Here is a 27,674-nt window from a genome sequence, read left to right on the forward strand (position 1 = left end):
CAGGAAGTATCATTCATAATGGTAAATGTCCTTCAATCAGAAGTTAGTCCACTTCAAATGAACAGGTCCGAACTTGATCACGGTAATTTTTCAATTCTTTAATGTAGTTTTCACACAATAGAAAAATATTCCAAATCACAGCAGGTTAATTTCTTTTTCTTTTTTTAGCCTTTAGCCAACGCGTTTCGTCTCAGAAATGAGACTTCTTCAGGGCTCAGAAACCTGTTTTTATGGAGTATGACGTGAGTTGCACAATTTTTCTTAGATCATGTATCAATTAGAGAGGTCTGTTGTCTCTGATGAATATCCAAAAAGGACTAAAGCAACGGCATGGTGGCCAGCAAAAAAACGACCAATAGAGATTCTGTGTAGCTACACAGAATCTCTATTGGTCGTTTTTTTGCTGGCCACCATGCCGTTGCTTTAGTCCTTTTTGGATATTCATCAGAGACAACAGACCTCTCTAATTGATACATGATCTAAGAAAAATTGTGCAACTCACGTCATACTCCATAAAAACAGGTTTCTGAGCCCTGAAGAAGTCTCATTTCTGAGACGAAACGCGTTGGCTAAAGGCTAAAAAAAGAAAAAGAAATTAACCTGCTGTGATTTGGAATATTTTTCTATTGTGTGAAAACTACATTAAAGAATTGAAAAATTACCGTGATCAAGTTCGGACCTGTTCATTTGAAGTGGACTAACTTCTGATTGAAGGACATTTACCATTATGAATGATACTTCCTGATGAGTGCTGATTCCATAGATTGTGCTTTGTATTAGGACTTTGTCCTTAAAGGAACAGATAGGGTTGTGTTCCTTGGTTTCGTGAGCACCATCAAAATATTGACGAGTCACAACTCAGAACAGGTGCAGGTCTTTTGCCTCAACCCTTTTTGTTTGTTCAAAGCTTTTTATATATATATATATATATATATATATATATATATATATATATATATATATATACACACACACACACGCGCACAGACACATACATATATATATATATACATATATATATACACACACACATACATTTTATAATAGCGTGTGTAGCAGGCGCTCAACGCCCATAGGGTGAAAAGGGCTTCAGTCCCGCTCCACCCCACCCCGTCGTGTGTCTTAGCTCGGGCTGCTGCAGCTCGAGCTGCTGTGGGCTCCACTGGGCAGTGTATTGTGTCTTATCTCCGGCACACCCGAGTTGTTCACAGGTCTTTAAAGACCATTTGCATATTTACATACATTTGTTAATTGGTTACTGAGGTTTAGTTTTTTTTTTCTGGTTCGAGTACCTCCTGCCCCCCCCCCCCCAACTCTGCCTTACATTTGTATTTTACATTTACTGCTGTAGTGTGCAAATGCATTTCATGAAAAGGAATAAAAAGTAGGGTTGCCAAAAGAAAAGCCAGCAATGTGTTTAAAGAGTCTGCAAAGACCTCATCTGGACATTAGATAGGGTTATAAATAAAAAAAAGTATGTATTAATTTGTAATGTGACTTTTCTGTCTTTGTTCCCTTTAATTATCAGTCATGGGTCTTTCAAGCAGCCCTAGACCACAATTAAATTGCTATTCGAAGTATGCACAGATAAGTTCTGAAAATATGGCTTTAGGTGACTGCTTATTTTTGTACTGTCTGTGACAGCAAAAAAAGCAGCAAGCAGGCTGGCAAAGAAGATGGTCAGCGGAGGGCAAGGAAAGGCACAGGTTGGCCAGATCCATGGGAGTCCCCCTGCTGCAGTTCCCAAAGGCTGCATATGGCGTTGAAAACAGCAGGCTGTGGGTGGCGACATCATAGGCAAAGGCAGCAGGAAGCTTTAAGAAGGCCCCATAAAAGTCAGCTCTGAATGTGAAACAGCTGACTTTAAAAAGCCTTTGTAATGCAAGAGGTATTGCATTTACGCAAGACCTAATGTATTGCAAATGGTAGGCATCACGACAACGGGTGGGAGGGTGGGCAGGGGCAGAAGGCATGGACAAAGGGCGGGAGGGCGGGCAGAGGTGAGAAGGCACGTACAACGGGAGGGCGAGAAGCCATGGACAACGGGAGGGCGGGTGGAGGGGGAGAAGGTACTAAAAACAGGAGGGTTAGAGGTGGAGAAGGCACGGACAATGGGAGGGAGGCGGGGGAAGGCATGACAACGGGAGGGAGGGGGGAGTAAAGAAGGCACGAAAGCATGTCATGCCTGCGGTAGGACAACCTCATTAAAAAAAATAGTGCTCACAGTCTAAATAACATGTACCATGTAACAACCGAAGTAAACGGGCCAGTTGTCATGGGAGGTGACACATGAATCGGAGGTGATACTAAGGAGGGACTAACAAGCCTATCGATGAATCAGAAGCCAGCATTTAGGACAGACAATGACACAAGCCAATGGCAAATGTGAGCGGAGCTTCGATTCACCTACTCCTCTATAATAAGTCTCGTAGAGCAGCACATGCGCGCTGGCTCTAGGCTCGTTCTAAAAAGAGGGCAGTTGGAGCATGCGCAGGAAAGTTGTCACCGCGCATGCTCCAGCGGCCCTCTTTTTTGTTTACTGAGAGCATCGGGGAGCCCGGCACCTACAAATGTGGTTCCGTGAAAAAGTTCCACGGGGCGCCTAGGAAGGTCTGCCGGGCCGCTGGCGGCCCATGGGCCGTACTATGAGTACCACGTGCTTACAGAGACCAAATGGAAATACATATCTGACCGGCAGGGGCTATCTCAGTTCATGTTGGAAAGCAGAGTGATGGAAATCCCCCAGAAAGAGCCAGGCAAGAACAATAAGTGCAAGACGTCACTCGAGCTCACTGAGATCCTATCTTCAGATTTGCAGATTTAGGATTTGAAGAAACAGGACTGAAATACAATCCAAATAACTCAGAGAAGAGGCATGGGTGCGTGATGCAATGAATAATGGCATTTAAGGGGCTCACCTGCCCACGTACAAAAATCGGACTGAGGTGTCACATGGTATGATAACTTGGCCCTTTACGCAATGAGCTGTCGATAGGTTTCAGGGCGAGGCCGCTCTGGCAGCATGAATGAATCACTGACCAGCAATCAAAGCTGCAACCTTTACAGAGCAGCCGCAACCCCCCGAGGCCTCCCTCGGCTTGAGAAATGAAGATCATAACACGAAGTGTATTGCTAGCTACGTCAATAGCAAAATGCCACGCGCCGGAGTCAGTATAAATGTCACCTGCTGGATACAACATAGGCTGCTAATTCTGCCAAGAAAGCAATATCTGGTTTAGATGTTTATTTTTTATACTGGGATAGGTCGTAAACTGATATTAACAGAGTCCCGTGGAAAGTAAATAAAGCAATAGAAAGAGGGCGCCGCTTTTTAGCTAGTGTGCATAACAGGACTGCACAATTGTGAAATACAAATTGACAATTACACTTTTACACGATGCATCGGAAACTTAGTTCCACAAGTATGCCCCTCGTGTTTGAGTAAATAAAAACTAGAAATAACAGCAGCTTGTCCTATACAGTGCTAACATTAAGCTGAGGTTTATATGCAAAAAGCCAGATTTAAAGATGCTGCCTTCGGAAGGAGAAAATGTTGAGCAATATAACCACAGTTTAAATCTATATGTCACAGGCAGTTTTATGCAGCATGTGTATTGACCTAGTAAGGTATCTTACCAGATAATACATTTTTATATGTAGTGGTCACGGATTTGTCATTTCGTAGCAGTGCACATAAAGGATGTTTCTATTACCCAACTCATTATTAATTAATATTTTAATATTACAACCTAGAAAGGATAAAATACAGCGTCGGTCCTTCTAGAATGCACACCTGGGATCTTCTGGCTGCATGCAAATCTCAGCAGTGATTGTGTAAACTCACTTAGCTATCGTACAACAATTGGTATCAACAACTAGAGGTGGGCTAGCCAACAAAGTAGCATGGAGAGCAGAGCCAGTACTGAGCCAAGCGTCTGGTTTGCCTCTAAGAGCATGAGCCGAGCCATGAAAATGATTGGCATGTAATTCACACAACAAACGTCATGAACAATATGATAAAGTCTCCTAAAATTAAAAAAAGAGAATTTCTTTAATATGTGCAAGCATTTTAAGTAATCAGATTATACCACATGGGATTCTGTCATCCCTTTGTAAATGTCAATATCTAATTTCTTTATAATACAGGGGATTCTACAATCCCTGTGTAAACGTCAAGCTCTGATTTATTTATAATCAGCAAAGTGTGACACACCTAGTTGCCTTAAATAAAGAAAAGACATCAGAGCTCAACTATTATAAGTTATTATAGCCGAGTTTTTTAGCTTACAATGACAAGCAGAGAGAATGTGCATACGGTTTGCACTCCGTAGATAGAGAAAAGCATATTTCTCCACATTCTGATCTACTGCAGTTTCTTTTTTTTTTAAACTAACTTCTATTGAACTGTTTCTAATATCTGTTTGCAACAAATGACTAACATGTTTTTGATGTGTTTAATTTTGCACTAGAGGTTTTATTTTTGTTATTCATGTTTGTAAACATGCTTGCTCTTCTATATAAAAGAGCAACGCACCAAGGTTTTATGTGGTTTGTGGGAAAGGTGATGGTGTGACCATGTATTGTATGAGATAAAGTACTCCCTGACATACATAATAAGGATATTGCAAGTCAAACCGGAGTTCTGTAACCTTATAAAGGAACTCGGCCTTCAGCCTGGTTACTCTATATGGTCATGGAACTCCTTGGTATTGAATCAAGTCAGTTGTCATGTAAATCCTTTATGTGGCCTACATTCTAATTATACATGGAGAAACATTAGTGGCCATTAAATCAAACATGAGAGATAGTTATGGTTTTACATGGCGCAATTTAGTCACTAAATTATTATTTTCTCTCTCCTGTTTTAAATCAAAGATTAATACTTTGAATCGCCAAAATCCTGAACTATGCCGACAGAGATGCAATTTTGCGTTATGCCTGGACTCACAAGGACAGTATCCAACACGAGTCTCGATCCATTATGGTGTTTCCGGATTATACACGCCTGGTCCAACAGCTGTGCCAGTCTTTCAACGGGGCGAAGCGCAGGCTACGAGACTAAAACATACAATACATGCTGCTATATGCAGCCCGGATGCGAGTGATCTACAACTCCAAGTCGTTTTACTTTGACACTCCTGAGGCCGTCTCCGCTTGGACAGATGAGCGCCCCCAGCTACGGTCTGGCTCAACAACATTAGTAGATTTGGATTCTTCACGCAGCTCGCGAAATCAATGGCCACGGCGTACCAAATCCAAGAAACAACGATGTTCCAGATCAGACATGATGTCTGCAAACCCAGAGCGGCCACCCTGAACAGTTTGGGGCAACACAGGTGACCAATAGCAAGTTGACAGTGATTATTGTTTACTAAGACTCTATGTATGAAGTTTCCTAGGGGAGGGCTTGGGGGCTGGGCCGTGGGACTGCTGAGCCACAGACTTATTGTGCCCCTCTTGTTCTCATGTTGTAGGGTGGGTAAAGGACTTTTTGGCGTGGGGGCACGGGGTTCCTCTGTTGGGAGCCTTGTGTGCCTCTCACCGCGACATATGCTCCTAGTTCTTGACAGTGTCGGGTGAGGGGTGTGGGGGTTTTAAGGGAAAGTAGTCTTAGGATGTTTATGTTCCTATGTCATATGCAGACAGGCCATTCAGGTTTTGATCTCTCCGCTGTAATTGTCTTTAAATCAAGAGAAAATGGTGCTAGGTGATGTAACTCCTTTCGAAGACCTTACAGTAGTCTCATTGAACGTCAGGGGCCTACTAAACAAAGTAAAACGAGGTGCCATTTTGCGTCAGGCAAAGAGGTATGGGGCAGATATTCTACTTTTACAAGAGACCTACCTCCTAGGTACCAAAGCCCCATGTCTGGCCCACTTCGGCTTTTATCATGTGTATCATGCAGGGTTCACCAGGGGATCCAGGGGGGTGGCTATTTTAATACATCGCATGGTCCAGTTTCAGCACATAGTACACAAGACTGATCTTGGAGGTCGATTCCTCTTTGTCACAGGCACGCTGTACAGGGAATGGATTACCATAGGCAGTATCTACGCCCCTCTCCCACTAGGGACAGCCTTTATTGATAAGATCTCAGAAGTCTGGGGGGACATACCTGAGGGCTTGACCCTTCTAGGGGGCGATTGGAACGATACAATGGGGCCACTGGACCCACAACACAGTACAGACAGCCCACTACTACCGGGCCCCAGAAAATTGCATACATTGGTCTCCACCCTGGGTTGGGCTGACGTCTGGTGAGAATATCACCCCGCATAACATAGCTACACATATTTGTCCACAGTTCATGGGTCCCAGTCCCGTTTAGACTATTTCTTTGCCCCGCGGGTGTTTCTTCGCCGATTCTCACAAGTAACACATCTGCCTCGCGGGCTCTCCGACCACTCTCCGTTTACCTTGCAATTTCACACATGCTCCCGGAAAACCCCATTCCGCTTGCGCATGTCTCCCTGGCATCTGTGGTGCCCTGATTACCTGGATATGCTTTATGCGGCGATCACTACCTATCTGGACGATAATGGCCCCTCTGCCCCTTCTTAGTGTATTTTATGGGAGGTCCTAAAGCCAACTCTTCAGGGTACCGAAATCAGCTATCGCACCAAAGAAAAACATGAACTGTGGGAGCAACTAGAGGCTTTAGAGTTACCCAGAAGACCCTGGCTTTGCAGCTTAACTTGGACTCTAGCCCTACTATACAGTGAAACCTGATACAGGTGGAACAAGAACTATGGTAATATCTCATGGGTGAGGCAGAGGGGATCTGGGAGGCATCACAACATCAGGTTTATCAATGGGGCGACAAGTCCAGCAGAATGCTCCATTGGCCCTGCCAAGCAGATGCTTACCCAGCGGTCGTACCCACTATTCATGGCTTTAACAGGTCCTTCCACACGTCACCGGAGGGCGTTGCTGGGGAATTCGTGAGACACTGCACAACTCTCTATGCACAACATGAACAGATCTCGGCCGAACTCATAGCGGAATTCTTCACTGACATTCTGCCGCTGCGGCTCCCTGATTATCTACGCGAGCATTTGGAGGCCCCAATTACAGTGAACTAACTGACTGGTGCCCTCAACGCGCTTCACCCTGGGCGTGCCCCTGGCCTCAATGGATTCCCTATGGAATTCCTACAGCCAAACATACACCTCTTGGGGCCCCATTTGTTGGCGGCCATCCAGGAGGCCACATAACTTACCATTCTGCCCCGGGAGTGGTGCTATGCAGAAATGTTGTTATTTCTCAAAACCGGCCGCCCTCCAGACGACCCCTCCTCCTACCACCCAATCTCCCTTATTAACTTCGAACCCAAATTGTTGGGGAAAGTTCTTGAGATTTCCTGCGTGTGTGTGTCACGGATCTGATACACCCCGACCAGTCGGGTTTCATGCCGCAAAGAGCCACTCGCCACAACATCTGGAGAGTACATAACGCTATGGCAGCGGCCCCAGCGCTCTTTCGACCGGCCTGCTCTTCGACGATTTTGACAAAGCGTTCGACTCGCTAAGCTCGAGGCGATCAACTTTGGGCTGCGATTCCTGGCGTATGTACGTCTGTTATACACTGACCTACCGGCATCTGTACGCATCACAGGGCATCGCTCCCACCCCTTCTCTATCCAAAGAGGTACTCGACAGGGCTGCCCCCTATTCCTGTTATTGTTTGCCCTTGCAATCGAGCACTTAGCGGCGTGGGTCAGAAGTGACCCAGTGCTCCCGGGTTTAGACTGGTCACAGTTGAGATTGGACTGCATTGCGTTATACGCAGACGATGTCCTCTTTTTTATAACAGATCCCTGGTACTCTGGGCCCGGCATATTAGAAATCCTCAGGGTGTTTGGAGGAACTACAGTCTTACACACGAATCCACCAAATCCATACTATTTCCGGTGTGCGGACACCAGGGTCGCGATGCATAGGCCTCACAGCTCTCCTGGGCAACCAATGGTTTCAAATATCTTGGCATTTTTGTGTCCCCGTGCTCCAAAGTCTCCTGTGCGCATAATATCACCCCACTGCTAACAAGTCTCAATGGCGTAACATCAATATGGTTGTCTCTTCCCCTATCCTTATACGGGTGCTCAGCCATCTTTAAGATGGTGTCACTACCCAGGATCTTGTATCACCTTCAAAACTTCCCGTACCCTATTCCGCGCTCCTGGTTCGCACAAGTCGTGGCCATACAAAACAAATTTCTCTGGAATGGTGTCGCAGTTAGAGTTGCTCTCCACACCTGTGCGCAATCTACATGCGCCGGGACGCTCCTTGGCTGGAGTATCTGTGCGCATAATAAATTAATATAACATAACATAACATAACATACATATTGTGGGGGGATCACAGCTGCGGACATTTACTCATATTATGTAGAATCCCACATACTCATGGTGAATGAATGGTGGTATAACTCCCCCACAGACCCAGCATATGCGATAGAGCAGGCAGCGATGGAGCGGGTTCCCCTCCTTCATCTTTTATACAGTGCCACACGCCTAGAGTTTGTGTCGCCTGCTAGCAGAGTTGTGATACAGCTGTGATAGGCTAAAGTCCGACAGATGGACTGGAATGGGAAACTCTCCCAGAAAACCCCTCTATGGCAGGGTACATACCTCCGCCCATTGGCTACTCTGAAGGGGTTCCGGGGGTGGGACCTCGTGGGGATCTCGACCCTCGGAGAGGTGTTGTGGGGCACCACATTGAAATCCTTCCAACAACAACAGGCGGATTTCGACCTCCACAGAACACAATTCTACAAATTCCTTGAAATTGGACATGCACTCACCACCCTGATTCACACACTCAAGGCCCTCCTGGAATGTCACCACCTGGAGCGTCGCCTGCTGATGGGCGACCTTGGCTCTCCACAAGATTAGGCAAATATATTAGAGTTTGACGACCCACACACCAACGACCCTTGACAAGACATGACTTGCGTGGCGTGGCAGGCCGACATCCCAGACCTGACTGATGACGACTGGGCTGAAGCCATCACTAGCCCGAGGGGTTCGGCGATCTCCACGCAATACTGTCTAATACAGTTCAAATACCTACACCAGGCGTATTATACCCAGAATCGACTCTGGCGAATGGGAGTTATTCAGTCCCCCACATGTCTGAGGTGTGACCGGGAGGAGGGAACATTCCTGCACATGGTATGGAGCTGCACGGCATTGCAACCCTTTTGGCGCAGGATTCGGTCCTGCTGGAATGAAGTACTTGACCCGCGACTCTTCCTCTTACATAGCACTGACGACATCGGGGGGAATAGGTACAAGCAGCACTCACTGTTTCTGGCTCTTACTATTGCCAAGAGGGACATAGCACAACTATGGAAGGCAACATCTCCCCCGACCCTAGGTAAATGGAAGACCGAGTTAGATAGATGTGTAGGGCCGAGATAGCTGTGTTCCTTGCCCGGGGATGCCCTGCAAAACAACGGAAAATCTAGACCCGATGGACGACATATCGAGGATTCGAACTTCCCCCCTTGCTGGATGCGGACCCCTGAGTGGCGCCCCTTGATCTTTATTACCCATTACTTTCTACATCACCTTGACCGGGCTATGCAGCTCCGGTTGTATATGAATATCGATGTCACTCTGCCGTATGTACTTGTATGGAGATCGAGAATTGTCTGAATTTTGTTTTCATTGTTTCGCCAGCATGTTTGGCAGGTGTTGGTCAATGGTAAAAATTTGGTTATTTGTGTGAACTTCATCCTTTCTCTCCTACAGGTAATTGTAGGGTTATTGCCCATCCTCTCGACGAATAACCCAATAAAATTTGTTGTTAAAAAAAAAGATTAATACTTTGTCTGACATTTTTGTGGCATTAGGTTAAACTGTGGACAGCAGGCAGAGGCCACATGAAAGTTCAGCTTGGTTTGGGCTCAAGGGTCCAAGAGAACTGGAGCAGGACCAACAATAATTGAATATGTCTGAAGGGAGATAGTGGGAGAAAAATTAAGTCTAAATTGCAGCTCCAAGCAATCAGAGGCTGACATTAATTCAATCATTCCTTCAAACATGTTGTTTTTGCAGTAGATGTCCTTATTGCAACTTTTATGCCCATACGGGGGTCCTATACTCACTGTGCCATTGCTGCACTGCAATGATAAGACCTAAATAGGTCAAACCCAGCCTGGAATTGCTTGGCATCACAGCTCGGGCTAGACTGTGCTTGATGGAGCAGGGCAAAGTGATTTGCATATGACAGGTCTATGTCAGGAGTAGCACAGTGGATGAAAATGATAGCCTGGAATGCAGCCCTGAGTGATCTTCATTGGCTACGATTAATTCAAGTATTTGTTCCATCATCTTGCTTTTAATTCAGTGGTCTGTGATGTTATCAGGGGTAAGAACCATGTGCTATCAATCTCTGTAATGCCTAAGATGTCAAAGGTTATGTGATTCCAAACCGTGGAATTTCATAGGAGGCATTCAAAGGGTTCATAGTATCAACCCTACTGCCCCTTAGATTTGGTTGAATGAATATTTATGCACATTTCTCATGAGTGTTTTTTTATAATTTGATAAGCATTTAAGAAAACTATATTCATCTGGTTAGCTCCAATAAGGTACATATAGAAGCATTTGCCCACAATATGGCTAAATATCCATGTAAAGCTGAATCACTGTGCACCATAAATTAGATGAGTGGGTGGAAGAATTTGGGTAAGTAGAAGTGCCAACCTGCTGCATTCAATCCGCTTACGATAATAAGAAAAGGAAACAGTGGCTAGAGTTGGTGAGAAGAAAAGGGACGCGGAGGCTGCAAATCTGGGACTGTCGAAATGGGAACTAATCTGCCACATTTCTGGTATCTTCATAGAACAGATTCTCCAGTGTATAGTACAGAGACGAGCAATATAGTGCCAGAGTCTGACACCTGGGCACCTATAGACATGCGGTGACCCTCAGGATGCAGACAGCCTGTGAGTGTAACCATAGCACAAGTACAAGAATGAGTCTGAGGTGAGGTCTGTGACTATGAGCACTATGGGTAGGACACACTAGGGCACATCTGCACCAGACTGTGACCCTAGTTGGAGTCTCAGAATCACAGGAACAGTCATGCAACAATGTGATTGTTTGATATCCATATGGGAGTTTCTGACATTCTTGTGTAGGTTCCTTTTCAGTATATCTCTAATTGTACATACCTTGTGCGTTTTGTTTGGCTACAGGGTGCCCTGTTTGCCAAATCAGTTGAGTACAGAAATGGGTAAACAGGTAAAAGAGTCTGGACATTAGTTTTTTTCTAGAGAGGGTAATTTAGCCTGGGCACATATATCGCCCCGGAGAGAGGACATTGAAGGCTGCGCAAATGTAATTGCCTTAGGATAGCAGAGGAGTCTGCGCAAATGTGTTGACCTGAAAAAATGGCAAAGTGGCTTGGGCGTATGCATTGACTATATCGAGAATAATGTCAAGATGTGTGTGGTATCATAAAGGAGGGTAAGGTGGACTGTAGGTATAGCCCAAGTTCACCTTCCCATTGTTTAACATTCAGGTTCCACATGTAATCTATGTTAAATTGTATTGTATTGTATACATTATTTGTAAAGTGCAACTATAACTCCGTGGGAGTGTCTTGGAGCTATGCAGATAGGAAGGGCCTCTAGCTGGGCCACAAGCAAATTGCCAATTGAAGCCCAACTAAAGTTAAACAGTGTGAAGGTGTCTAGAGAGATCAGAGTGTGTGTTCTCGTTGTAATTCCTTTCCTCTCCATTAACAATGTCAAACAAGGAGGAGCTTCGCGCGCAACCGAGATGGTCGCGTGAGCACAGGGCTCCCGGACCTTCGCCACCTCCGGCGTTTATCCTGACTATAATCCTGATTCTGACTATGGATCATCAAAGATGAAACCCAACTGATATGATAGTTGCTTTCAAAATTTGATTTGGTCTTAGAAAACCGATTTTATGGTGGTCTAAACTTTCCTGGCCTGCTCCTCGGATCTGCCCCGGGCTCGAGTTGATGAACTGCCTGGAGGGTAATCGAACAACAGCGGCTTCCCTGATCCTGCTTTCGACCCTGGACTTGGTTTGGCTTTCGGTTTCGCTTTTGCCCCGGACCCTCCTACGCAGCGGACTTGGCCCCGCCGCCCACGGATTGCTTCACTTCGCGGTCCCACTTCAGGGCCGGGACTGTATATCACCGCTTGGTGTGGAACGTGGAACACGCTGTCCTTTGGTTGAGCATCTGTGGGTGTTTGAGCCGTAGCCATTGTCACCAGATCTCGGGGTCCCCTCGGGGGCGCAGCTTCCAAAATGGCCGGCAAGCCCGAGGTTGATAAGCGGAAGACCAAGACTGTTCACCGTGGGGGCTCCATAAAATCTAATGTCATGGACCGATACACTCATCCTAAGGGGTCCCCCGGTGGAACGGGCAAGTCTCTGGCGGACAAGGGAGATGACCCTACGGCGGACGAAGACCCGACTCTGCACGATATTATGGGCGCCATTGCGAGTATGCAGGCCTCGATCGGTGCGCCGTATGAAACCCTGGCGCACAAACTGGATACAGTGGCGATCAATGTCACCTTGATCAGGGCGGATTTGGCTAAAACAAACGAAAAAGTTAAATCCCTGGACTTGAAGACCTCTAGCCTCACGACGGATGTCTCCGATCTACAAACGGAGGTCCGTGATCTACGGTCCTCTAGTGACTCCTTCTCCCGTCGTTTGGAAGATTTTGAAAGTCGTTCTAGGCAGAACAACGTCCGTATCGTAGGTGTCCCTGAGAATTCAGACAACTCAAATGTCGACCTCCTCGTGGAAGACCTCATCGTCAATCATCTTGCAACCAAAGGCCTGAGTAAATTATTTGCTGTGGAGCGGGCGCACAGAGTGCCGGGTGGTAAACCTAAGCTGGGTGCTACCCCGCGGCCCATAATCGCCAGGATATTTCATTTCCGTGATCGGGACGCTATCCTGCAGGCATCGCGTTTGGGTGGCCCCACGAAATTTGAGAATACGACGGTGAGTTTCTATCCCGACTTCACTCAGTTGGTGCAGAAGCAAAGAATGGTGTTTCAGGGAGTGAAGAGACAATTGAGACACAGGGTCATGAAATACGCAATGCTATTTCCAGCCCGGCTACGTGTGGAGCATGGTGATCGGACGTTCTTCTTCGATCGCCCTGAGGCTGCAAGTGACTGGCTTGACACGCTGCCCAGGCAGCAGGAACACCCTGAACATTCTGGTGGAGCTGAGGGTGGACTGATGGACCAGGAATAGTAATGTGACTTGGGTTCACTAGACTGCATAAAGATTTCTCTGCATGGTTTGCAGATCTTTTAACTTGCCTCGATTAAGGTGGTCCTCCAGGGGTGGCGGAGGGAGTGAGTCTCTTTCTCCTCAGGGGTTTCTTTCTGTAGATTAATTATTTGCTAGGGCGACAGGCACACTGCAAGTTGGGGGGGCCTTCGAGTCTAACGCAGGGGTGCAGGGTGGGGGGTTTTGTTTTAAGGGTTGGCTTGGGGGAGGAGAGGGGGAAGTTTTTGTTGTTTTGTTTCCTTCAAGGCACTATATTGATGGACTTTTGGACTGGGCTGTTGCGACTACTGTGGGGTGGATGCTACGATTACATTTGGGATGGGGGGTAGGGGGCTAAAACTGCTGTGTTGGGATGTTAACTGGTTGGGGGACAGGATAAAACGTGGCGTTGTGTTACAACTCTTGAGACGTCTTTCCCCTGATGTTGTGCTGCTGCAAGCAACTCATTTGATGGGCAATACCTGCCAGGCTATGAATCGTAGGGGCTACCGTCTCCTGGCACACTCCGGCTTCACCACTGGCTCTAGGGGGGTGGGTATCTTGGTTAGAGTCTCCCTCCCCCTTGAGGTAGATGCTGTCGTCCTCGACGATAGGGGGCGATACGCTGCCATTACTGGTCGGTGGGAGGGGAAGGTTGCCACTTTGCTCTCCGTTTATGTCCCGCCTGGCCTTCAGACAACGACCTTTGCTGACCTGGGGAGTGTGATACTGGGGCTCCCGGAAGGCATCCTTGTGGTGGGTGGCGATTTTAACTCTGTGGTCTCCGGAACTGTCGATCGCTACCCGCCCAGGGACCTCGGGAGATCCCAGTCCTGGCTGAGTGGCTTCCTTGACACCCTGGGACTAATAGATTGCTGGAGGCTGCTACACCCTGGACAATCACAATACACCTTCCACTCTGGTGCTCATGGTAGTCTTTCGAGACTCGACTATATCCTGATGCCCGCAACTCAGGCCCCACTTGTTAAGGAGATTAGACATCTGGCTAGGGGTATCTCGGACCACTCCCCCTTATGGCTCGTAATGGAAGCAGGCCCGGGAACTGAGGGCCGGGTCACCCCGATCAACCCTTGGTATCTCCGTGACCCCAAGATTCGTACGGAACTGATTAAATCACTTGATCACTATTTCGTGGAGAATGTGGGGTCTGTGTCATCGTCTGTCTCGCTATGGGAAGCCTATAAAGCGGTCATCCGCGGACACGCCTTATCGTTAATTAGTAACGCTAAAAAATTTAAGTGCGAAGCAGTTGTCCGACTTGAAACTGAGATATCAGACATAGAAAGAGAGCTGGAATCTGATGTTACACAGGACAGATTGCACCTCCTCAGCCTCAAACAAACCGACTATAGAGCGTTGGTCACTGATGCCACCAAGGTGATGAGTAGAGAGCGGCAAGGCCGTTTGTATGATGTGGGTGATAAGGCTGGAAAGTTGATAGCTTGGTTGGACAAGAAGGAGAGGGCTAGTCGTGTGGTTCCTTTGATTGAGAGGGCGGATGGAGTGAGAGTGACTGACCCGGTTGAGATTGTGGATTGTTTCTCTGAGTATTTTCAAACCGTGTACTCCCCAGTGTCGGACAGACCGGAACAGGATTTGCATCTGCTACTGAGAGACATTGCTTTGCCCTGCCTGTCGGAATTGGATAGGGAACTGATGGACGCGACACTCTCTGTCGAGGAGGTCGCGATCGCAGTCCGCTCTGTGAGATCAGGGAAGGCCACGGGTCCGAATGGTCTTCCCATCGAACTTTATAAGCTGCGCCCAGACAAAATAGCACCACATCTTCGCTCGATGTTTTTAGAATCGCTAGACGCGGGTACCCTTCCTTCCGATCAAAGGCTTGCGTCTATTGTCATGATTCACAAAGAAGGGAAGCCGCGTGATCGCTTCGCGTCGTACAGGCCCATCTCGCTTTTAAACGCTGAGCCTAAGGTCCTTGCTAAAGTGCTTGCGAATCGTTTAATCTCTGTTATCTGCGATCTGATCCATCCAGATCAGTCCGGGTTTATTCCGCACCGGAACACGGCGCTGAACCTTCGGCGTTTACATGGCATCCTCGCGAGAGCGTCCTCCCTGCGTGAATCGGCCATTTTGGCTTCTTTGGACGCCACAATGGCGTTTGATACGCTGGAATGGCCATACCTTTGGGCTGTCCTTGCCAAGTTTGGTTTCGGACCAGTTTTCATCAGCTGGGTGAAACTATTATATCAAGACCCCTTGGCCCAGGTAGTTGTTAATGGTCGTGTTTCTGGCTCCTTTTCTCTTGGAAGGGGTACTCGTCAGGGGTGTCCGTTGTCGCCGCTTCTTTTTGCTCTTGCTTTGGCACCTTCGGTGGCTTGGCTGCGCTGGGAGCCGTTAATGAAGGGTATACGGTGGACTCCTGATCTCGAGGACCGGATATCGCTCTATGCTGACGACATCCTTTTATACCTCACGTCGCCTCGGAAGTCGCTAATCGTGTTATTCGATGTCTTGACTTCTTTCGGTAAAAATTCTGGCCTTGTGATCAACTGGTCCAAGTCCTGCGTCTACGTTCTCTCGGGAGACCCTCCTCTCTTGCCGCGTGGGTGCCCAATACAGGTCGTACACGGGGTTTCAGATACTTGGGGGTGTTTATCACTTTAGATCCTGTGGTTCGCTATGAACGTAACCTGCTGCCCCCGCTCCAGCGCTTGCGATCTGATGTCGTGGCATGGCGTAAACTTCCGTTGTCCCCGCTTGGACGTACGGCTCTATTTAAGATGATGTCCCTGCGCCGCTTTTTGTATGCCCTTCAGAATACTTGCGATACCATCCCTGCCAGCTACTTTCGGGAGATTGAAAGCTTGCAGCGACACTTGATATGGGGTGGACGGTCTCCCATAGCACTTGCCAAGTTGACACTTCCTTGGTACGACGGTGGAATCGCTCTCCCGGATATTAAGCACTACTACTGGGCCTCCCAACTGGGGGCGATTAATCACGGCATGTACAATCCTGCGTCTAACCCCGCGTTCGAAATGGATAGATGGTTGCTGCCTGGTGGTGACTACAACAGGGCGCTTTATACGAGATCCGCAGGGAGGCTGCTCACTGGCCCGACCAAGATAGCGGTGCAAGTATGGCATCGTGCGACTGATGCCATGGGATGGAAGAATAGGCTTACACGCGCCACTCCGCTTTATGCTTCTGAGAGGTTGGGCTCCCTATGGAAGACGAAAGGCTTTGATAGATGGGACGTGATTGGTATATGCAGGGTGAATGATGTGTGGACCAAGGGTAGGGTCAAAACTTTCGATGAGTTGAGATTGGACTATGACCTGAGCGACAGGGAGTTTTTCAGATATGCTCAGATCCGACACGCGCTGATGACGGTTTTCCCTCCAGGTACTATTGTTCGGGAGGCGTCGCCGCTTGAGGATCGGGTGCTGGATGGGCACGTTCCAGACAGTACGATTTCGCTTATCTATAAAAAGTTGATAAACGATAGGACCGACCTTTTGCAGCGACTCAGGGAATCTTGGACTGGCGATGGTTTGGAGTTAGATGACGAAGACTGGCAACAGGCCATATCTTCGCTGAAAGAGGTCGCAATTCCGGCCCGCCTTAGGTTTGTGCAGCTTAAGATTCTCCACAGGATCTATGTTACCGGTCCGCGTTTGGTCAGTATGGGTTACGCTTCGGATGGGCTGTGCAGGCGTGGTTGTGGCCTTCCGGGCACCTTTCTCCACATACTATGGGAGTGCCCGGTGGTTGCTCGTTTCTGGAACTGAGTGCATGCAGTAATGGAAGAGGTCACGGGTGTTGTGTTGTTGCCTGAAGCTAGACGGTGCTTGTTGAATGTGTGGGAACCGAATGACTATGATTTGTCACAGACTCAGTGGGTGACCCTCGGCAATATGATTGCTAAGAGTGATATCGCCCAGTTGTGGGGCTCTCAGAGGCCACCCACGGTTCTGGCATGGAAGGTCAATATGGATTGGTGTATGCTTAGGGAGAAGACGGTGTATGTGGTCCGTGGCAAGCCCCGCAGGTGGCATAAGGTTTGGGGTCAATGGAACTCCTACCGGGGAGACATATGTACGCCCCCCTTCACAAAACTGGTGGCTGACCCTCCCTCCCCTTGACCCGACATTCCTGCTACCATGTTGCCTTGATTGTCTCTGGACTCGCTGTATCCCTCACCCCTCCCATCCTGCAATGTCAATGATTGTATTATGATCTCATGCTTTCCTCCCCGCAGGACGCTTCGCCATTCGATTGATTGTATTGCCTTGATTGTTTCTTTTTGTTTATGTTGTTAAAAGTTTCAATAAAAAGAAATACAAAAAAAAAAAATGTCAAACAAGTCACCAGTGTATTAACTGGTTTAGAGTTCCTGGAATGTTCTACTAGCCAAGGACTGCACTTCCTGCGCTCTGACCTGTTGGGCCTGTGTTAACATTCACAAATTATGTGCTACAGTTGGTTGTCTTCTACGGTGTTGATGGTACTCATGGGCAGGGTGAAGGTGCAAGGGCAGGAGGTGCAAAATCATGAGTGTTATAGAAGATAATCCAGAGTAGGGCTGCAAAGGTACTGAATCTCATCTCTGGAGGCACACGAGTGTTGTAGCCTCTGGGTGGTGGCTCTGTGCAAGTGCCATGAGCTGCAGTGGCAGAGTGAGAACAATTCAGAATATAAAGACATACACCCTTAAGTAGCATGGAATGTGTTTCTGTTGTCTTTTAGAGTTTTGCAGTCTCTACAGCTGCTTGTCCACCGGTGATCTAATTCAAGGCGCATTTGGACAGTGGTAATGGAAATTCCTCTGAGCATTTTCACTGGAGCATTGGTGTATGTATCTCTTTTGTGTTTCTGGGGGTCATGGAGCAGCGGTACAGTCATACACAAGTCCTGAAAGGTGTGCCTGGGCCATGTCGCCAGTGGCATTAACAGACAATGTCGGGAGCACTTTTGTCTACCATGAAGGTTCTCAACCTAGAAAATCTTCTGGTAATCTTTTTAGCTTCTTTAATGACTGCTGCCGAATAGGGAACATGTGCTCTCCTAAAGTTAGTATTTTATTTCTGAATGGACATGACTGGCCACCTTGCAAGAACTTTTTGTATACATGTTCTTTGTACAGCAACCAAGAGTGCAATCATAAGAAGTGGTAATGGTGAGAAAATGCTAATTTGTTGCATGTTCTCACCTTTTTTGTGCTGAATTTATTGATGGGTTTTAGACTGCACAATGGGGCACGTCCACTCAGTGCACAATGTTTGTGTGCTGAGTGGGCACCAACCCAGTTGTAGATGGCGCTAGCTCCAAAATCAGTTTGGTGTAGCTGACTGGAAGGGGACTGATCATTTCTCTAAACACACCTCTGACTGACCTGCGTGCTCCCTTTAGGGGCAGAAGGATTCTGCCCTGTTGGATTTGCCCCAAAGTAGTGCATTGTTGGATAGTTTTCAGTATGGCAAACAGGGTGTGCTGCAAAAGTAAGAAGGATTGCCTCAGGGAACTTTTTTCTCCTTGGTTTGGGAGTCTCCACGGGTCACTCACAACCACTCGCTTCTGAAACCTACAAAGCTGGAAACTCACTCACAGCTCACAAGAATACTTTCTGGACCAGCTGAAGAAAAATAGAAGGACTCCACCTGCTATTTGAGACCTGTGTGGAAACCTGAAGGACTGGGATTGCTCCCACTTGAAAACCCAGGACAAAGAATTGGACTGCAAGGGTCAGTTGGCTGACCTGTGTGGCTGCAGGGACATCAAAGTTTCAAGAGACTTTTTTCCTGGAGTGACAAGTGACCAGTTGTAATTGGAAGAGAGCAGAACCCTGCTGGTGGCTTCTGCTGTAGTGAATACTGGCCCTTTAGTGCTGTTCTTTAGGACCTATGAACCTTAGTGATATTATGAAATCTCCAAAAAATATTGACTTAGAAATCTTCTGGACTTTCAGACCTCCAGAGGACAGGGACCAACCACTCAAGTCAATCCCCCTAAGTGTAACCTTGCTGAGCAAGAAAATCAGGTTGAGGGAACTTTGTGTTACCTGAAAATCCAGTTCAGCAGACCATAAAGGCAAGCCTATCTGACTTTGATGCTACCTTCCATGATACAACCTGCTGCCTTACTCCACAGGAGGAATCCGAGCTCCAAAAACAGATTATTGCGAAGGTAGAAATCTTGACTAGGCAAAGGTTCCAAAAGTACCCAGCTGATGAGAAGACTTCTCTAGGTCTGAAATTTTACTTTTCCTGCTTTAAGATTATCTCACCAAAACCAACGTCTTCGGTGAGACCTCGCTCCATACCTATCTGACTTCAAGGGGACTTCGCCAAATAGTCTGCTGCTTTGCGCCGCTGGAGGATTCTGACATTTCAAGCTAAGTCATATTGTGAAACTCCGACCTGGATGAACTTGCTTGGTGTATCTGACCCTGCTTCATCATAGTTGCTCTCAAATCATACCTAGGTCTCAGTCACACACAGCAGTAATTTCTATTGGCACTTTACTTTTTTGGGCACCTTTTCTCTCAAATCTTTAAAAAATAACATCTCCAGTTTACCTTATTGGGTTTTTGTGATTTTGGTGTCATTTTGTTTTTAAAATATTTCTCTGTTTTCATATATTAGAGTAGGATTTTTATAGTGTTTTGTTTCTGACGTTTTAACTGTGTTAGTACTTTAAACCACTTTACACATTTTCTCTATGGTAAGCCTGTCGGCTCTCTGCCATAGCTACCAGGGGTTGAGCTCAGATGTAACTGAATTACTGAAACCTTTGACTGGACCTAACAGGTAGGGAATTTTATACTTTTGGTGGACTAAGATCCACCCCAGTTAATAAATAATTTTCTTACAGTAGTAAAGGCTCGCCATTCGATGGCGGGCAGAAATCACGGGTATTCACCTGCTGACATTCTTACATTAATGCTATGTGTCGCAAATATCCTACTGACATTGACCACTCAAGAGATAGCCATATGAGCTCTTTAGGAAACATGTTCAGCATTTTCTTCATTCTCAAACTGCAAATTGTTTTGGACCAAGTGTGAGGGGCTACCAATGATACTACATACTACTAACACCTGGCTTCATGGACATCCCTTTAATTGAGCCAATAAAAAGGACCTCAGGATACTGGTGAACAGGAGTATTAAAGCAATAGTCTAAGATGATATAGTGATTCTAATGGAACAAATGTAAAAATATTTTGCAAAGTGGAATAAACTACAGCTTGCTATGTGGGGCAAAATACAGGTGGTAAAAATGGTTATAGCCCCATGCTTCAACTATGTTTTTGCATGCTGTCAGTTTCTGTTACACTTGCCCAACTCAGACAAATTGGTTCACAAATCAAATACTATATTTGGCAAAATGGAAAGAAATAGTTTGTGATGCCTAAATGACATGCAGCGATGACATCAGGAGGCCTGCACCACCTCAAGATGGAATAATATCACAGAGCAAAACTGATACCCAAGTCGAGCTGCTGGAGGTGCGGACATGAAATGGAGACATGGTGCATATTTTATGGACTTTCTCAGTTTGACAGATCATCTGGAGCACAAAAGGGTAAACTAAAAGACTCAAGTGACCAGGTTATAACTTCATCATTGGAACTGTGCTTCATGATAGACAAGATATCGCTGGCCTAAATAACGACAAGATGTGGTCGGACTCCATCCTTGCAAAGGTAATGATCTGTATTCTGAAGCATTGTAAATCCAAGGAACATCCAACACTTAGTGAATTTTCAGAAACCATCGTGGCAATGGCATCACATGAACTTGTGATTTATAAACTGAATAACCAACTACAAATGTTTGAAGAGCTCTGGGAATCTTTTGTTCACAGAATGGAAGACAACTGCTTTGAGGATGTCTCTTCTTAGCTAGCAACATACTTTTCTTGTTATTGCTCTCTCTCTTTCTCTCACTCATTTCAGGAACAGAGTATTTGTATGGACAACAACTCCAGTCTGTAGACTTAGGGGCACATTTGTAATGCCCTTGCAGCACTTTTCATGGCCTTGTAAATATGGGCCTCTTTCACGCATTACTCTGCGTGAAAGGGGCATCCATGCGTGTTGCTGTGGGTGTTCCCATGCAACACCCATGGATTCTGATGCAATCCCAAATTTTCAAGGTTTCGTAAACTTGGGAGTGCGCCAGATTCTATCCCCTCTCCAGGGGAGGCGTTCAAGTGGTGCAACAAGGAGAAATAGCTTTATTTCTCCTCGTTTTTTCCTCATTCTATGTGTGCTGCATTCCGCAGCACACATAGAAGGAGGAAAACACAATCAATGATTATTCTTGTGCAGGAAGGTGTCCCTTCCTGCACAAAAACAATCATCCCAGCAACGAAGGCACCCATGCACCATGGTGCAAGGGTGCCTGTGTTGGCGATAGGCAGCCAATTGTGCACCAGCGCAGAGAAAGCACAGGGATGCATCATATTGCTGTAAGTACGATGCATCCTTGTACTTTCCTAATATCGCAGCTCAGCAAAGCAAGATGACTTGCAGTGCCACGCTGCATCATTTTATAGTAAAATGCCCCTTAGTTTCTCTAATTATTTCTCAGATGAGATGTTGCATGGTTATCTGACGCACTTAGGTGAACTCTTGTTAACATTGGTCTTTATCCTGTAAGTTTTGGGGATTTCGATATAATGTTGCCATACTTACGATTTCAATATGGAAAGAAGAACAAAGCTCTGCTCACACATTCATGAAACTGCCTCCAAGCCACACATTCTACCTCTGACTTCCAAAAACAGAAGTGCTAGGTGGAATCTTGTTGATGTCACAAGGTGCAAGGATAATGAGACTTCCAGTTGTGTCCCCGGAGTTACACTTCGCAACTGCAGCACACACATGTTGAAAGCAGGAAAAGTCGCCACAGTATATTTCCAGGGTGGGCATCCACCTGCAGTCAGGGGAGTGTGACTGCAGTGAATGCAAAGCGTGACATGCTACAGCTGGGACACAGGAGATGTAAAGTTGCAAAGGGGCTTCGCTTCCTTTCAAGCAGTGGTGCAGGAGCTGCTAGGAGCTCTTTATACTGCACGAAAAGACCAGCAGGAATGGCAGGAGTGCTGCTGGGCACGATGGGCGCTAGAAGGCGCTAATGATGCTCCTGGGGTGGTATGGGGACTGCACTGCATCGTGAATGCTAAATGAGCACCTAGTAGTGGTAGTGATGGGGGGAGGGTGCTAGTACAGCCAAAACTAGTGTGTAGTAATATTGCATAATGGAAACATCCACACAATGCCTAGGGCTGACCCAAAACGCGAAGGACATCTCAACTAACCAAGGATTGAAGAGAGTTGACCCAAACTAGCCACCAAATGAACAGGCCTAACCCAGAAGGCACAATTTGTTCATGTGCATGACTGTACAGTCACATGGATTGGCTTTGCCATTTTGTGTTTCAAAAGCTGTAGCTTTCTCAAGTAATGGCTGTATATTTACAAGAATCTGTAATCTTAAAAAATGTAATTTCAGCTTACTCAGAAAGCACTTCCACTTTGTTCACTGTGCAAACATGCAGGCAACCTTCTCATGACGCTTTACTGGAAGACGTCTATAAACTCAAAAGCTTTCTTATGCAGGGCTTGGTGCTTGAAAAATAGAGCACCATTAATTGTGTGCAAGTATAACTGGGAATATACCTCAGTTTATATATCAGTGCTCTTATAACAACAGAACTCACTTTTGGGGTCAGAGTACTATTGGACTTCAAGCCATCATGTTTTAGCAATGCAGTCGCTAGATCGGCAGATACTAAAGAAGTGTTTACATCTTTTGCATTGTAACAGTGTTGGAAATGGCCCTTTTTGTAGGGTTATCCCCAAACTTTTTGCTTCTTCCTCCTATTCATTCCTGACTAGTTTGTGTTGATTTTAGGACTCTGGGCACTTTACCACTGCTAATCAGTGCTAAAGTGCATATGCTCTCTGTGTAAATTGTGTTATGGATTGGTGTTTCCATGATTGGATATTTGATTTACTTATTAGTCCCTAGTAAAGTGCACTGAGTGTGCCAGGGCCCGTAAATCAAAGGCTACTAATGGGACTGCAGCACTGAATGTGCTACCCACGTGAGTAGCCTTAAAAAGGTAACTCAATCCTGCCATTGCAGAGTCTGCCCATAGTTGGTAACTACCATGTCGACTTGACCAGGGCACACACTTGCGAATGTCCCTAACCTTCCCTTTTCTTACATGTCAGGCACCCCTAAGGAAGGCCCAAGGTACCCCTATGGGCAGAGTGCAATGTATGTGAAAGGTAGGACATGCCCTGGTGTGTGTGGCATGCCCTGATACTGAAATACAGCCCATTTCGTTTTTCACTATTGCAAGGCTACCTGTTCCCATAGGACAGAATGGGAAGTTTGCTTATAACATCTTATAAACATAAATGGCCCGGGGAACTATGTGGGAAAATAAAATTGTGTATGCCTGAACTCAGAATCTAACGATGCATCTTTTAGTAAAGGTGATTTTTAAATTCTGTGTTTGAAAATACCACTTTTAGGAAGTAGGTATTTTATTGCTCAGTTATCCTGTGTGCCTCTGCTGAAATGTGGATTGCCTGTCTGGGTTTTGGACGACAGATGGCTAGGAAGCAGAGGTGGGTCCTGATAGTCTAGGTAGGTCAGGAAAGGGCTGAATAAACCTGGACTGCAATGGGGGAAGAGGGAGGAGATTTCCTTGCACCTCAAAGGGCCTGGTCTGCCTCTGACAATGCCGTCTCCACCCCCTGCCAGGAAATCACACCAGAGAAGACAGAACTGGTTCTGGCTGGGCACAGACACTCTTTGCCTAGAGGATCAAAGGATTTTTGGATACAAATACTGGCGCCCAGTCCCCTGAACTTTAGAACTCTTTTGAAGCAAGAAGACTGCCACGAAGAAGAGCTGGAGAAGCTGCGAAGAGGGACCACCACTTTGTTGTGTGCTTTGCTGGGTTGGCCTGCGGTGGCTGGTTCTGTCTTGGGCAGTGAAAGGACTGGACTGAACTTTTTGAAATCTATTTTGGGAGTTTCTCCAAGGGCTTGAGGTAGAGCTTGCCCCGTGTTCAAGAAGTCTCAGGAACAACAAAAACTTCAAGCTCTTCTGCCCGCAACACTTGTGGCTGTGAGTTTTGTGCTGCAACAGAGGAAAAGTAACTTGACAGCGTCTACGACGCCGCTGCCGACTCCGTGTCCTGATGGCACCACAGAGGGCACCCCCGCAATATCACACCATGACCCTGGGTTCATCGATGACGCCGCCACCGAGCTGCTGCTCGCACCGCGACCTGTGGGCACCGCAAGCCACACAGCCGCACTTCATGCCGAAGCCTGGGCACCGCAGAGAGCACCGCCACAACGCCGCACTGCCGCACCGCGACCCTGGTCTCACCGATGACGCCTGCTGTCGCTGCCACCGAGCTGTTGCTCGCACCGCGACCTTTGGGCACCGCCCCACTTCACGACGACGCCTTGGCCTCCCCGACGACAACGCTCCACGCCGAAATCGATGCCGCTGCTTGCACCGCGATTCAAGGGCACCACTTGTAAAGTCACACGATGCACCGCCCTCATCCCGTACCGCAGCCTTGGCTTACCAACGCCGGCAGCATCGACTCCAGTTTGCCAGCCGACGACAGCACTTCAGTAATGACGACGCCGCAGCTTGCACCGTGGCCTGCCAGCACCGTGACAAGCACGGCCTTCATCTCGCACTGCAACCCTGGTCTCACCGTTGATGCCATCTGACGCCACCACCGAGCCGCTGCTCGCACCGCGACCTGAGGGCACTGCACTTCGCACCGCAGCACACAATGCCTACGGACGCCAGCGCTCCTGATTCCATCAGAGAGGAGATCGACCTGCAGTTCTTGTGATTTCGAGGGCCCCCGATGACTCCTGCACCGACCTCTGGAACCGACAGCGTGATTTCGGAAGCTCAACGAGAGGTCGCCGATGCCCTGCATTTCTATAAGGTACTATTTGCGGGTCTTCCCGACACCGTAGCTGGCCGCGACGCTGCGGTCAGCCAGAACAATTTGGATTTGTTTGCTCACGACGCCTTGATAGCCCTGGACGGAGCTATCGACATCAAGGAACTATCTTTAAAGCATATTTTGATAAGTGAAGATTTTGAAGTACTGTATTGCGGATTTTTATCGTTTTTGGTCTTGTCTTAAGTATATGAAAATATTGGATATTTTTCTAAACTGGTGTGGTGTCCTTTTGTACTGCTTACACTGTATTACTGTTGGTTATGTGCAAATGCTCTACACACTGCCTCTAAGATAAGCCTGACTGCTCGTGCCAAGCTACCAAGGGGGTGAGCACGGGTTATTTTAGGAGTGTAACTCCCTTATCATGACTAGAGTGGTGGTTTCTGCCTGGCTTTGGCACATACCCTAGCCGGCCAAAAAACCAATTTTTAACAAACAGCCTTTACAGGTTATTTATTTGAAGGTTTTATATAGTGCGAACAAGACCCTTGTGGGTATCAGAGCGCTTTACATGTCACAAGTTGGAAACAAGTATAAGCATAGAAAAATACAATTATAGGTGATTCAGAAATAGGGTGCTCCATAATACAAACTAGTAATTAAATACTTTGCTCACTAATATCTACTAGTGATTAACGTACAGTAGTAGGTAAGTAATTCACATGAATTTCACCATGAGAATCGCTTTCACTTCTTTTTTGAAGGAAGCAGTGGAAGGGTTTAGTCTTGTTTCTGTAGGCAAAGCATTCCAGATCCTGGGAGCCGTTCCAGAGAAGAACCGGTTGTATGTGTTTTTCTTGGCAAAACGTTGTGGTTGCTGGTGACTGCCCGCCTGTATGGCGGTGGTCCCAAACATAGAATCACGATGCGACCGCCACAGTGGCGGTCACATATTGCATCTTCACCATTGCAGTGGGTGTTGCTGGCTGCAACACCCGCCGCAATGTGTAAAATGCATGTAGTGTGTCTCCCTGCTCTACATGGGAGGCACCACGTGATGCCTGCCACTTAGTGCAGGGAAATGTAGGGGGATACCCCCCCCAGTGCACAACTACCTTCCCCCAACCCAAGGGGGCCACCAACAGGCCCCTGAAACCGATCCCTGCCAGCCTTTCAATGGTGGTTTTGCCGCCATGGAAAGGCTGGGTACAGCCAGCATCGTCATTAGGCGGACAGTGCCTGCTAGGCACCGCCACCATTTCAGGCATGCTGACCACTCCGCCAGCAATTGGTATGATTGCCTGTGGCGGATCCATGGCGGGCGGTCCTTCCGCCCGCCACGGTCGGAAAGCGATTCCACCCGCCTTCTAATTTGGCGGGGGGGGGAATTGCTGTTCGATGACGGAGGGGCCCTCCACCACATGGGTGGCCATGGCGGGCCTTCCGTCATAGTAATCGCCCCCTTGGTTTCTATTCTAAGCCAGGAACACCTTATTTCCACCCTGCCTTCCCTCCTCACCTTGTGGCTTCCAAGCCCCCCTCTTAGGAACTGCATACTTTTGTTCCTATTGTTTTAAGTAATGCAATCAATATTTCTTTAACACATTTTATGAAATACATTCATGGGAGAGGCGTGGTTTGGTACAAAATGTTCTTACATTTCTCTTAGAGACTGCACATTTTATCCTCTTAGCACGCATTGTCAATGTTTTTCAGACCGGTATGATTTATTGATTTTTGGGGCCCACTGAGTCATTTAAATTAATTTAAGCATTAACGTAAGCATTGTTTAATTAACATTTTTAGGAAATATATTCAGGGGAGATGCTTAGTTTATTACAACATTTTGCTGACTTTCTCCAACGCCTGCAAGTTGTATCCTCTCAGCACGCATTGTGAATGTTTTTTAGAATACAAATGACAATAAATCTTTGTTTCCCATTCAGTTTTTAATTTCATCACTTTGTCTTAGCTCATCCGGTTTTTTACATTAAACCACATGTCTGTTATGCGGATTTAACTCAAATTCTTCTTCAAACACATATTGCTTTTTTTCAAACTTTCAGACAGTAATTTACTGCTGGCGCCACTTTAACATACATTAATCAATAGTACTTCACACTGTTTACTGCCCATTCACTGTCGAGACGTTGTTCACTTGGAAAAAACATGATAGCATCTCTGCACAAGAAACAGGCAAACACATTGTAACACTTACACAAATACTTCCTTTTCTCTTTAAGGAGGACAGCAAAGGGCTATTCTATTGAAATTTTGGTTTTATAGTGCTTAAAATACTACTTCGCTCTACAATTCAGAAAAATGTAACAACACTTACATATGATTGCTTAATGTTCACTGGTGCATTTCAGTAAATGTATATCTTTTTGGTCCTTTATTAGGTCTCGCCTTCTCAGCGTGCATGTGCTGCATAAGGAGTCCTTTAG

Source organism: Lissotriton helveticus, chromosome 5_1 (genome assembly GCF_964261635.1).
Source record: "Lissotriton helveticus chromosome 5_1, aLisHel1.1, whole genome shotgun sequence".
Taxonomy (NCBI): Eukaryota; Metazoa; Chordata; class Amphibia; order Caudata; family Salamandridae; genus Lissotriton; species Lissotriton helveticus.